This window comes from Megalobrama amblycephala, linkage group LG14, assembly GCF_018812025.1.
Source record: "Megalobrama amblycephala isolate DHTTF-2021 linkage group LG14, ASM1881202v1, whole genome shotgun sequence".
Lineage (NCBI taxonomy): Eukaryota > Metazoa > Chordata > Actinopteri > Cypriniformes > Xenocyprididae > Megalobrama > Megalobrama amblycephala.
Genome location: NC_063057.1, coordinates 26,760,585 through 26,773,596, shown reverse-complemented (window position 1 = coordinate 26,773,596; position 13,012 = coordinate 26,760,585). Strand labels below are relative to the sequence as shown.

Genomic DNA, 13,012 nt, shown 5'->3' with positions numbered 1-13,012 from the left:
GGGAAAGTTCGATCAAATGGTGTTTTTTATCCCCTAGTGGATAAAAAAAAAACTGCAGACAGTCTTTATTTTGTCCTTCTGCGCTTACCATAGTTCAGCAGAAAATGGCTGATACTGCTGCGGGTATGTGTGTTTCTTTTCTGTCCTGATTACTGTAAAAAAATGTGATAAAAGTGCATACAGAGTTTGTTCATTTTATGTTTTTCTTGTTTCAGTTTATGGTTTATGTCTGCAGTGTATTTATTTGTCCATAAAATACATTTTATTGTTTCTCAGGTATGTGATTTTCATGCATATTCTTTGTTATTTTGTTGCATGGAATAGTTCAGCAGAAAATGGCTGATACTGCTGTGGTTTATGGTTTATGTCTGCAGTGTATTTATTTGTCCATAAAATACACTTTATTGTTTCTCAGATTCTTGTGTGTCATCTATTCGGGGTTTGTGATGGTTTCAGGGATGTAAGACTACAAACGTTACACTGGTGCCTGTTGTGATACGTAATACTTGATGATGTAATACACTGTGTGCGTGTACCAGATGTGATGTTGGGTGAAGCACGTTGGTTCCCAGTAAAAGATGTTCCTAACCACCACTTATGCTGTCTAGTAATACTTCATGGTGGCAGCGGTAAACAACCGTAAAATCATCCGCGTGTATGTTGTGTTCGTGAGCGACTAGTGACACAAGCCTAATCCATGTGTCCAGCTGTGCGGAACGCCTAAACGGGAGATCGCTCCGTGACACGCTCTCTTGATGTCTGTGTGGGATCGTGAACGAGCATTGTCTGCGTGATAATTGCTAATGGTCCAGAGAACACAACACGACACTATTTTCAACGTGAGTACAAGATAAATGCGTTAAAATGGCAGCTCACCTACCAATAATGAACTGGTCTGACCCCGAGCTAAGTGAAGCAATGACTTTATTCAAACAAAAAATGAATCTTTACCTGGAAGATGAAGAAATAACGAATGAAGAAAAACAAGCTAGGAAAATATGTCGAGGCATTGGTGATGAAGGATTAAAACGACTCAATGCAAGTGGGCTCAGTGATGCAGATAAGAGAAAGCCCGACACCTTGTGGAATTTCTTTGAAGGACAACTGAAGATAAATGTGAATTTCAGAATCCACAGGCTCCATCTCATGCAATACAGACAAAAACCAAATGAGAGCATTGACGACTTTGTGACTAGAGCTAGAACTTTAGCATTGAAATGTCAATTCACTGATGAAGAGCTCAATGAACGTCTAGTCGAACTTATTATTGCCAGTACTCCTTTTGATACTTTAAGAAATGACCTATATAGCAAGCCTAAAGGTCACCCCATTGCCGATGTACTAGCAGAGGGGCGAAAATACGAAGCCTTAGCAGCTGGTAATGAACAGATACAGCAGCTTGGCATGTCACACACTGAAAATGTCCATGCTGTAACAAGAGGACGAACATGTCAAAACTGTGACACAAACCACAAACCAAGGCAGTGCCCTGCATACAATGATACATGCTCTATGTGTGGTAACAGAGGCCATTGGGCAAAATGCTGTAAAAAGAGCAGACGACAGAGACCACAATCCAGCCAGTTCAGAAGAAGTAAGTCACGAACACGCAACAGATACCAAAGCCAAACAAATGCAAGAAAAGACTACAAACGAAGAGATGAATCCAGTATCAACGTTGTAGACAGCACTAAAAACGATGACGAGTATACATACCAAAAACACTTTTACTCCATCACCATCAGTGCAAAGTGCATGCATAGCATCCATGTTAAACCACCTAGAGATGAGGCATTTACAACTTTAAATGTTAAACCGCCTCTCCTGCAAGGTCATGGATATACGCTTCGCCTGAAAATAGATACTGGGGCATCTGGAAACACACTTCCACTGCGTACATTTAAACAGATGTATGGTGCATCACCACAAAGCGTGAAACACCTAAAACCAGCACTGGCGATGTGATTCCCTGCTTTGGAACCATCAATATGCCATGCCAGTACAAAAAGTCCAGATGGATAGATGCTAAATTCTATGTCGTTGACGTACCTGGACCAGCTGTGGTTGGATTACCCACAAGTGAGCTCCTCAACCTTGTGACAGTAAACGTTGATGTGATGGCTAAACGAGAAAACAATGGACATGAAGGAAGACAAACAAAAGTGAGTACCTGACGACACATAAAAAGCATCAGTGAACTAAAAGAGAAATACCCAGACCAATTTGATAAAATTGGCAGTTTCAGCGGTACAGCTAGACTCATTCTTAAGGAAAGTGCCAATCCATTCATCGACCCACCACGCAAATGCAGTATACACATCAAGGACAAGCTTCAAAATGAGTTGAACAAACTTATCGATCAGGGAGTCCTGCGGAAAGTTGAAGAGCACACGGATTGGTGTTCTAGTCTTGCTTTTAGCACAAAGAAAGATGGTTCACTTCGAATCTGCCTAGACCCACAGAAACTAAATGCCAGTCTGAAGAGGTGTCCTCACAAAATTCCAACTGTGGAAGAACTAAACCCAAAATTTGCAAATGCAAAAGTGTTCAGCAAACTAGACGCAAAAGCTGGATACTGGTCGATACATCTTGATGAAGAGTCACAATTCTAACTACGTTCCGCACTCCTTTTGGCAGATACTGCTGGAGACGTTTACCATTCGGTCTCAGTGTGTCCCAAGACCTTTTCCAAGCCAAAATGGACCAAATTCTTGAAGGTCTTCATGGTGTAATCAGCATAGCAGATGACGTTGCAGTATGTGGAGTTGACGAGGAGGATCACGACAGGAATCTGATAAGCCTAATGGAAAGAGCTGTGGAAACAGGCCTGGTGTTTAACAGTGACAAGTGTGTCATCAAGCAGCAGAGCATTTCTTTCTTCGGCAACCTGTATACAGACAAAGGCATCAGACCAGATCCAGCCAAAATCCATGATATACAAAAAATGCCAACACCACAAAGCAAAGATGACCTGCATCGATTCATGGGCATGCTAAACTACCTGTCACCCTACATACCAAAGTTTGCTGATAAAGCCCACAACCTGAGAGGGTTGCTGAAAAGTGACTCACAGTGGACATGGGACGCTGATTATCAGAAATGCTTTGATGACCTAAAGACAACATTGACGGTTGATGCCTGCTTACAGTACTACGATCCAGCAGTCACCCTCACATTGGAGGTAGACGCATCACAGAGAGGCACTGGTGTAGCACTGGTGCAAGACAGCAGACCCATTGCTTTCGGGTCAAAGACGTTAACTGAATGTCAATCAAGATACAGCAACATTGAACGAGAAATGCTTGCTATTGTGTATGGTATGCAACGATACCACACATACTTGTACGGCAAATCATTCATCGTTGTAACCGACCACAAACCTCTTGTCACCATATGCACAAAACCTCTGCACTCTGCTCCTCCCAGGCTACAACGCATGCTGATCAAAACACAGGGATACAACTACAGCATTGTGTATCGTCCTGGAAGCCAAATGATTCTAGCTGACACTCTCAGCCGCCTGCCAAACCCTGAAAACAATGAAGACATTGAACTTGATGAACGCATTGATGGGCTGGATGCAGAATTTGAAGACCCTGAGCATCATACTGTTGCAATCGTAAACTTCTCCCCAACAAGCAGGAGATTCTCAGAAATGAGACTGCAAAAGACCCAAAGCTCAGTGCTCTAAAAGAGATCATCCATCAGGGATGGCCAGACAGGATTCAAGACTTGCCAAAAGATCTGCGCAGCTATTGGCCTTTCCGAGATGAACTTGCCATAGAAGCAGGAGTTGTATTTAAGGGCAGACAAATTCTTATACCAGAATGCATGACCAGCGACATTCTGACTCAACTCCATGCAGCCCACCAAGGAATTGAAAAAACACGCAGGTTGGCTCGAGAAAGTGTATATTGGACTAAGATAAACACAGACATTGAAAAAATGTGCCGATCTTGCAGTACCTGTGCAGAACATCAAGATGCACAACCAAAAGAGCCTCTCATTCCACACAAAACACCCACAAAGCCATGGCAGTACCTATCATCTGATCTATTCGAGATTCATGGACATCAGTACCTACTTACCGTGGACAGGTACTCCAAGTATCCATTGGTTGATGAAATGCCTATGCCAGTAAGCAGCCATGCAGTTGCACAAAAAATGCGAAGTTACATGTCTTTATTTGGTCGTCCAGATGAAATAATGACAGACAACGGACCACAGTACACAGGACAACCTTTCAGGAAATTCATAGCTGACTGGGGAATAACACACACCACAAGTTCACCACATTACCCAAAAAGCAATGGATTTATTGAAAGACATGTGAGACACATCAAATCCATCATCAAAAAGACAATACAGCACAAAGGAGACGTACAAGTGGCTTTGATGCAAGTGCGGGCGACACCCATTGATAGTGATTTACCATCCCCTGCAGAACTACTCCTTGGCAGACCTATCACCACACTCCTACCAAGTCATGCAGATCTGGGCAAACTGGAACACAGACAGCACCTGGAAAAATTGACGACACGGATGAAAACACATCATGATCAGTGTAGTGGTAGAGACTTGCCTCCATTGTTTCATGGGCAGTGTGTAAGAGTGCTGGACAAGGAGAGGAAAACATGGCACCCAGGGACTATTGTGGAGAGCTGCAGAGAGCCAAGAAGTTACCTAATCCAAACACCAAATGGAAACACAATCAGACGTACCAGGAGCCACCTCCGTGAAATGTATTCTACACACACACAGAAAATCCAGAAGAAGGTACAATTTGATGAAACACCCAAAAAAGATGTGGTTGAACAAAAGCAAAGGATCAAGGATTCAATTGAAAACAAAGTCACACAACCGCTCGAAACAAAAACAGACAACGCAGGCACGGAGACAAGACCAACATGCACAAGGTCTGGACGGATTATAATCAAGCCAGTGCAATACAAGGACTATGTGTAAAGCTGAATGAAAAGTTAAGCAATACAATTAATACCAAATAGAGACTGAATGCTTATTTCTGCACATTTAGCTAAACAGGTTGTATTGTTCATTATTGTTATAATGTGCACCCTATTGAAAAAAAAAAAAAATTGATCTTATTATTTTCTTGGTTATCTGAGATGTACACTTATGTTAAACAGGGGGGATGTTGTGATACGTAATACTTGATGATGTAATACGCTGTGTGCGTGTACCGGATGTGATGTTGGGTGAAGCACGTTGGTTCCCAGTAAAAGATGTTCCTAACCACCACTTATGCTGTCTAGTAATACTTCAGTGCCGTGACTCTTTGGATCGCCCTGATCAGCTTGATGCAGATCGGCCGTGGTTGCTGCTCCTCAGATGTGTTTGAACCCTGTTTGGATCTTCGATGTTATGGACAAAGACAGTAAACGCATACACAATACATGATCAAAGCTGAGTGACTGTCAATCACTTAACACTTTTTGGATATGGTCTTTTGAGCATATTTACACTGATATACAGCTTTTTGAACTGCTTGTATATATTTTCTGTATATTCTAACTGGAGTGTTGTTTCAGTGTGTCATTTTCTCAGTTTAATTATATAATATATACTCATTTTTTTTATTACTTGTAAGTAACAGTGACTGAGATATGACTGAAAAAATGGATTGTGATACTGATATGGATAGAACATTCATGGAAGCCACTCGTTTTCCCAGAGGGAGGGGTGGTTGGCTCGTTGGAGCTTCTGGGAATGATGTTTTTAGTGAAGGTGTCAGAAGGGGGGTGGGTCAGTCGAGGTCTCACAATGACCACAGTGGGGGTAGTGGTTTAAATTTAACAACAAATAATTCCCCTGTTGTGCATGCCACAGTTGAATTCCCTTGTACTTCGACACCAAATGCTGAGAGGGATGCTATTAGCCATCTCACAGATATGGTGGGCCAGTTAGGTGCACAGATTGGAGAATCAATCGTCTCCAGGCTGCTCTCAGCAGGCTTAGTAAATGCAAGTAATAACAACCAGAGTGATTCGCTAGACCACCAAACTCGATCACAGATGAGACCAGAACAGTCTATGCCAATGATGGTGCCACACGTGTCAGTGCATGTGGGGTCAGAACACGACATGTTCCGTGGCAACAAATCTGACAAGTACTGTATTAAAGAGTGGGTTGATAGAACTAAAGCTTGTATAATAAAGCAGAAATGTCCCATCTCAGAACAAGCTGAGGAAATTATGAGCAGACTTGCTGGAAAAGCCAAAGATGTCGTTAAAATCAGTCTGCGTAGTGATTATACGCTTGATGTGAAGCAGAATCCTGAGCTGATATATAATATTCTGCTACAGTATTTCAGTGAGACCTCGTCATGCTTACCTCTTGCCGATTTCTATGCTACTCTTCCCAGAGCTGGAGAGAATCCAGTAGACTATTGGATTCGGATCAACAAGGCTGCTGATCTGGCAAACGATGGCCTCCATAGACAAGGAAAGCAACTGGCTGACATGAGTGAAGAGGTGACAAGGATGTTCATCAAGCATTGTCCAGACCCAGGTTTGGCTACTGTATTCAGATGTAAACCTATCCATGAATGGAGAGCTAAAGACATACAGAGCAGAATTAATGACTATCAAAGAGAATACATGGGTCGTGCTGGTGTGCATGTGAAAAGCCACACTTCAGCTGTGCTTAATAAAGAATGTACTGAACATGATCACCTCGTCAGCTTTTCGCAGTCTGCTGTTCAGGATGCATCAAGTTTTCCATTAGTGCCAAGTACATGTAAGCAGCCAGAACTCTCAGCAGAGCCCAGTACTGTTCAATGTCGGTCATGTCCTGCTCCGAACATGCCTGCAGTCCAAACCATGACACAGAATACACAGCAGCCTGAAAGTCAAGTGCTCTCACGTATGATGGAGATGTTAGAGCAGCTGATGGATAGAGTTCAGTCACGTGATGTTCCCACTCACAGAGTCAGCTCGAGGTTGCAGAGGCGCTATGCCAGAAATACATGTCGTGTGTGTCATGATAACAAGCACAGCACTGTGACGCACTGCATAACTGACAAGCTGTGTTTCGAATGCTTCTTACCTGGACATGCAAAACGTGATTGTCCAAAACTTTCCTCTGTCCGGGACAATATGGAGGGAAACTAGTGGACCCGTATTTGGAGGGAGGCAGTACGTGTCATTCTTGCAACTCCCAAGTTGTTACTGAGTTTGAAGATGGATGTTATTTGAATGAGAAAAATGTTGATGAACTAAATATTGTGTATCAAAACACACATGTTGTTGGGGGACACGATAGCCTCTTTTATACACCTGTGAAAATTCGGAGAAAAAGTGACATTGGGAGCCATGATGGATAGTGGATCAATGGCATGCACCATAAATGACACAGCTGAGATGAGACTGAGAGAAGCGGGAATAGTTGATGGAAGCAGTGAGCTGAGCACTGATGTAGTCCTAGTGGGCTGTGGTGGATTGCGTGTTAAGCCTAAATCTGTTTATAATCTGACCATGGAAGTTTATGGCTTGAAAATGATTGTTCCTACTCTAGTGGTTTCTGGCCAACACGACGAACTCATAATTGGAACTAATGTCATCAAACATATCCTGCGACATATCAAGCAGTGTGAGGGTTTCTGGAGAGCTGTGTCTGGCCCTACATCAAAGGATCCTGAATGTGAGAGCTTTCTGTCCATGCTCGCTGGACTAAATCGCTGGAGAGGTAAAGACATGCCTGAGAAACTTGGAACAGTGAGATGCAATTCGGCTGTTTGTCTTGAGCCTGGTTCTGAATATTTGGTGTGGGGGAGACTATCGAAATCGGCTGTTGCATCACCAGGTAGTGCTGTCATGACAGAGCCCACCACTTCTCATTCGATTCCCAGGGGTGTCATGGTAGCTAGACTCGTCACGCCATTGTGGAGCGATGGATGGGTCCCTTTGAAGGTGATTAACACATCAGGGAGACCTATACTGTTAAGACGTAATGCAAAACTGGCTGATATATATCCTTGTATCGCACTTGAGGATGTTGAGAGCGTGGATGCAGTTGAACCGCCCCTTGTAAGCTGTCCCATGGGTCTGTCTGACTGCGGGGCCCAGTCAATATCTGCAAGTGAAAGGTTGAAATCCATGGGACTGTCTGACCTTGATGTAGAGTCATGTGATGTTTCTGATCAATACAAGCAGCAATTAGTCAGTTTGATCTTGACATATGAAGACATCTTTTCAAGAAATCACCTTGACTGTGGAGAAGCTAAGGGCTTTGTACATAGGATCCACCTTTCAGACCCCAGGCCATTCAGACTCCCTTTCAGGCGAGTAGCCCCCAGTCAGTACCACAAGCTGCGCCAGGTCCTGACAGAAATGGAGGAAAAAGAGATAATTCGTCGTTCTACAAGTGAATATGCATCTCCACTTGTTTTAGTGTGGAAGAAGAATGGGGATCTTCGGGTTTGTACTGACTTCCGTTGGTTAAACAGAAGAACTTTAAAAGATGCCCACCCTCTTCCACATCAGGCAGATTGCCTGGCAGCACTTGGTGGTAATGCTCTGTTCAGTACAATGGACCTCACGTCAGGTTTTTACAACATGCCGCTGCATGAGGACGATCGAAAATTCACTGCCTTTACCACTCCAATGGGCCTGTTTGAGTACAATAGGCTACCTCAAGGCCTTTGCAATAGTCCCGGTAGCTTTATGCGGATGATGAACAGTATTTTCGGCGATCAAAACTTTCTCAGCATTCTGTGTTATATAGATGATCTGATCGTCTTTGGCCCGAATGAGCAAGTTGCACTTGATCGTTTGGAGATGGTGTTTGGAAGGCTACGGGCCCATGGTCTGAAACTTGCTCCAAAAAAAATGTCACCTCTTGAGAGCATCAGTAAAGTTTCTGGGGCATGTCATAAACAAGGACGGAGTGTCTACGGACCCTGATAAGGTGGAGTGTATTTCCAAGTTGAACAGTTCTGACCTGATGGAAGCGGATGGGAAGACACCATCTCAGAAGAGAATCAGATCCTTTTTGGGGATGATGAATTATTATCAACATTTCATTCCAAATTATTCTGTTAAAGCAAAACCTCTCTTTGAACTTCTTCAAGGTCAGAAAGTCAGGGGACGGAAGAAAAGGACTCAAAATGTGTTGTGTCAGAACAGGAAGTTGAGACCTGAGGTTTGGTCTCAAGCGCAGCATGATGCAGTTGAGCAGCTGAAAACGTCTCTGGTCAGGAGTGTTGTTCTAGCTCACCCGGATTTCTCACGTCACTTCATATTGGCGACTGATGCTTCCCTGGATGGTATTGGGGCTGTGTTGTCACAAGTCCAGGAAGGGGAGACTAGAGCGAGACCAGTTGCTTTCGCCAGCAAATCCCTTTCACGTTCACAGCGGAACTATCCCGCGCACCGCTTGGAATTTTTGGCCCTGAAATGGTCCATTTGTGAAAAGTTTGGCCACTGGCTAAAGGGACACAATTTCACTGTTTTAACTGACAACAATCCGCTTGCTCACATACTCACAAAGCCTAAGCTGGATTGCTGTGAACAGCGCTGGGTGGCCAAATTGGCCAGCTTCAACTTTGATATAAAGTATGTACCTGGCCCTCAGAATGTCATCGCTGACTCCCTCAGCAGAGTTCCTTTTGTCAAGAGTGGGGTGACACAAAGACTGCTTCAAGTGCCTTATGATTCCATGTTGACTGACATGAAAAGGATATCAACTAACTCTGTGCAGGATGCTTTCAGATGGTCCTGTGGTAAAAATCAGGAAGAAAGTGTTATCCAACAACGACAGTCATGCACAGTCAATAATGGTTTTGGCGTGGATCATCTTACTGTTGCAGGCTCGGATGTCACTGCTGTCTTGACTTCTCATATGGAGTGGGAATCTGGTGCTGATACACGGGCTATGGCAGTCGTGGATCACCTGCCTCAGTTGGTTCCTGCAGGCCAGGACACATTGCCAGCATTTTCTGTGGAGGACCTGCGTGACAAGCAGATGAATGACAGAGTGTTATCGAGAGTCATGTCTTACGTTGAGAGTCGCCAGAGACCCACAAGGCGGGAAAGAGCAGGAGAGGCAGCTGCAGTGCTTCGTTACCTCAAACATTGGGAGAAACTGATTGTGAGGAATGGTGTTCTCTACAGGGTGTCTCATAACCAGTCATTAAGGACGAAACGCTTCCAGTATGTTGTTCCAGAGTCGTTGGTGGATGTGATTCTGAGAAGTGTTCATGATGACAGTGGCCATCAAGGTCAATTCAGGACTGTTAGTTTGGCGAAGCAGCGTTTCTTCTGGCTAAACATGGAGCACAGAGTACGTGATTATGTGCGCCACTGTCAACGCTGCATCATAAGCAAAAGTCCCGACCCTTCCGGCAGAGCTCCTCTGGAGAACATAAGTTCTACAAGACCACTAGAGCTGGTCTGTATTGATTTTTGGTCGGCAGAAGATGCTAAGAATAAATCCATCGACGTCTTAGTTATGACCGACCATTTTACAAGGCTAGCTCAGGCTTTTGTTTGCCGAGATCAATCCGCCAAGCAAGTTGCCAGGGTCCTGTGGGACAAATATTTTTGTATCTATGGCCTACCGGAACGTATCCACAGCAACCAGGGTGCAAGTTTTGAGAGCCGGCTCATTGGTGAACTTCTCAGATTTTCAGGAGTGAAGAAATCACATACCACCCCTTACCACCCGATGGGCAACGGTAGTGTGGAACGTTTTAACAGGACACTGAGCAACATGATCCGTGCTCTGTCTCCGGATGTCAAGAGGGATTGGCCGAGACGTTTGCAGACGTTGGCGTTCCTGTACAATTGCACGACACATGAGTCTACAGGCTATGCACCCTTCTATTTGATGTTTGGGAGGGTACCACGCCTTCCAGTTGACATTCTCTTCCGTTCAGTCTTGAATGATCAGAATGTGATCAGCTACGACAAGTTTGTTGACACACTTGTTAAAGATTTAAAAGAGGCCATGGTGATTGCACAACAGCATGCCACCAAAGAACAGAAGAGACATGCAGCTCTGTATAACAGCCGAGTGAAGGGGCTCACCATCGACGTGGGAGACCAAGTGTTGTTGGCGAATAAGGCCGAGAGGGGAAAAAGAAAAACTGCTGACCGGTGGGAGTCCACTGTCTACACTGTAGTGGACCACAAGCCTCAAACTCACACTTACAGAATTCGACACCCTGCCACAGGTCAGGAGAAGGTGGTTCATCGCAATCTCTTGTTGCTGGTCAACTTCCTGCCTGTGCCTGATGAAATATCTGTGGACTGTACGGTTTCCCTTGTGAGTGAACCCCATAGTAGCATGCCTTCAAGTTCATCAAGCAAGAAAGACTGCTCAGTGTTAAGTGAAGTCTCAGCCACACACATGGATGATGACATAGCCTGCGAGTCAGTTCCTCTGACCAGTCATGTGGATGACGATACTGACAGAACATTGAGTTGGGTTACTCACTTACCTGATGTGAGTCAAGAACCAACTTCGACTGTAGTCTCAGGTGATGTTATAGTTAATCCAACACCACAAGCTGCTCCAGCGACGCCTTTTGAAAGTACATCTGTGAAGTCAGATGAAGTAACAGCTGATGTGAATGTCACTGAAGATGAAAGCCATTCAGATTCAGGAAACATAGAATCTGCAAGCACTGTTACGCCTGCTCGAGCACACTCTCAGTCTTCCGGTGTGATTCTGAACACACATACGCCAGTTAACCCTAGTTCCACCAGACAGATCAGATCACGCTTTGGCCGTGTCATCAAGCCAGTTGACAGATTAATTCAAACAATGTCAGGTCAGGCTGTAATTCAAGATGCAAAGCGTAATGTTGAGGCTGTTTGTAAGTCCATGTTCAGAGCCTTTGTCAATTAGGAAAGTTCATCTACTTTTATGGAACATTTGAGAAAGCCTTTTCTTCTGTCTTTCCTAGTTTGTCTGGACTGGTTTAAAGTTCTTGGTTCATGTTCTAATGATATACCTGAGGACGTAGGGTGCCTTAGTTGACCGTTAAGGGGGTCTCTTTATTTACTCAATTATGTATTTTTGTTTTCTTCTCATTTATTGAAGTGTATTCTAAGAATACAAAATTGTTGAAGAATATTGTAGAATGTATGTGGACATTCTGCTGTCGTTTGTTGATATGGGAGCGTAGCGCTACTCTCTTATCAGTCCATCCTTATGGGATAATTTTCATATTGACCGTCCTTTTATGGGAGGTTCTTCTTTGATGTGAAATGCTTATTATGTGACTTTATTTTTGTACCTTTGGTGATGCCTAAATTTCATGTAATTCTGTGGGGGTGAATGTAACAGAGTTAAAAAGAATGTTAATTTTAACAATATTCATTTTGTTTAATTACATGAATTTAGAGGGAAAGTTCGATCAAATGGTGTTTTGGTGCCCCCTAGTGGATAAAAAAAAAACTGCAGACAGTCTTTATTTTGTCCTTCTGCGCTTACCATAGTTCAGCAGAAAATGGCTGATACTGCTGCGGGTATGTGTGTTTCTTTTCTGTCCTGATTACTGTAAAAAAAATGTGATATTTGTTCAGAGTTTGTTCATTTTATGTTTTTCTTGTTTCAGTTTATGGTTTATGTCTGCAGTGTATTTATTTGTCCATAAAATACACTTTATTGTTTCTCAGGTATGTGATTTTCATGCATATTCTTTGTTATTTTGTTGCATGGAATAGTTCAGCAGAAAATGGCTGATACTGCTGCGGTTTATGGTTTATGTCTGCAGTGTATTTATTTGTCCATAAAATACACCTTATTGTTTCTCAGATTCTTGTGTGTCATCTATTCGGGGTTTGTGATGGTTTCGGGGATGTAAGACTACAAACGTTACACATGCATACTGTGTTTCTTGACCAAAAGTGTCTTAGAAAATTTAAATCTCTCTATTGTTTTATATGAAGGAGTAGGCAGCATAATTTTTACATAATTCTGAAGCAAAAACTCTAATCTACAACCTCCAATACCCAGAAGTCTTATGAACACAGATTTAATATACTTT

General features: G+C 43.4%; 1 protein-coding gene and 1 long non-coding RNA gene across 2 annotated transcripts in view; both read right to left on the bottom strand.

The window, feature by feature from the left end:
- LOC125246308 (tripartite motif-containing protein 16-like) overlaps positions 1–13,012 on the bottom strand; it is a 398,598-nt gene that overhangs the window by 253,325 nt on the left and 132,261 nt on the right. The window lies entirely within an intron of this gene.
- Positions 9,686–11,867, bottom strand: LOC125246383. The gene is made up of 3 exons (XR_007179829.1): positions 11,459–11,867; positions 9,819–11,267; positions 9,686–9,734 (listed from the first exon to the last, which is right to left on the bottom strand). It is a non-coding gene; the product is annotated as an uncharacterized LOC125246383 (long non-coding RNA).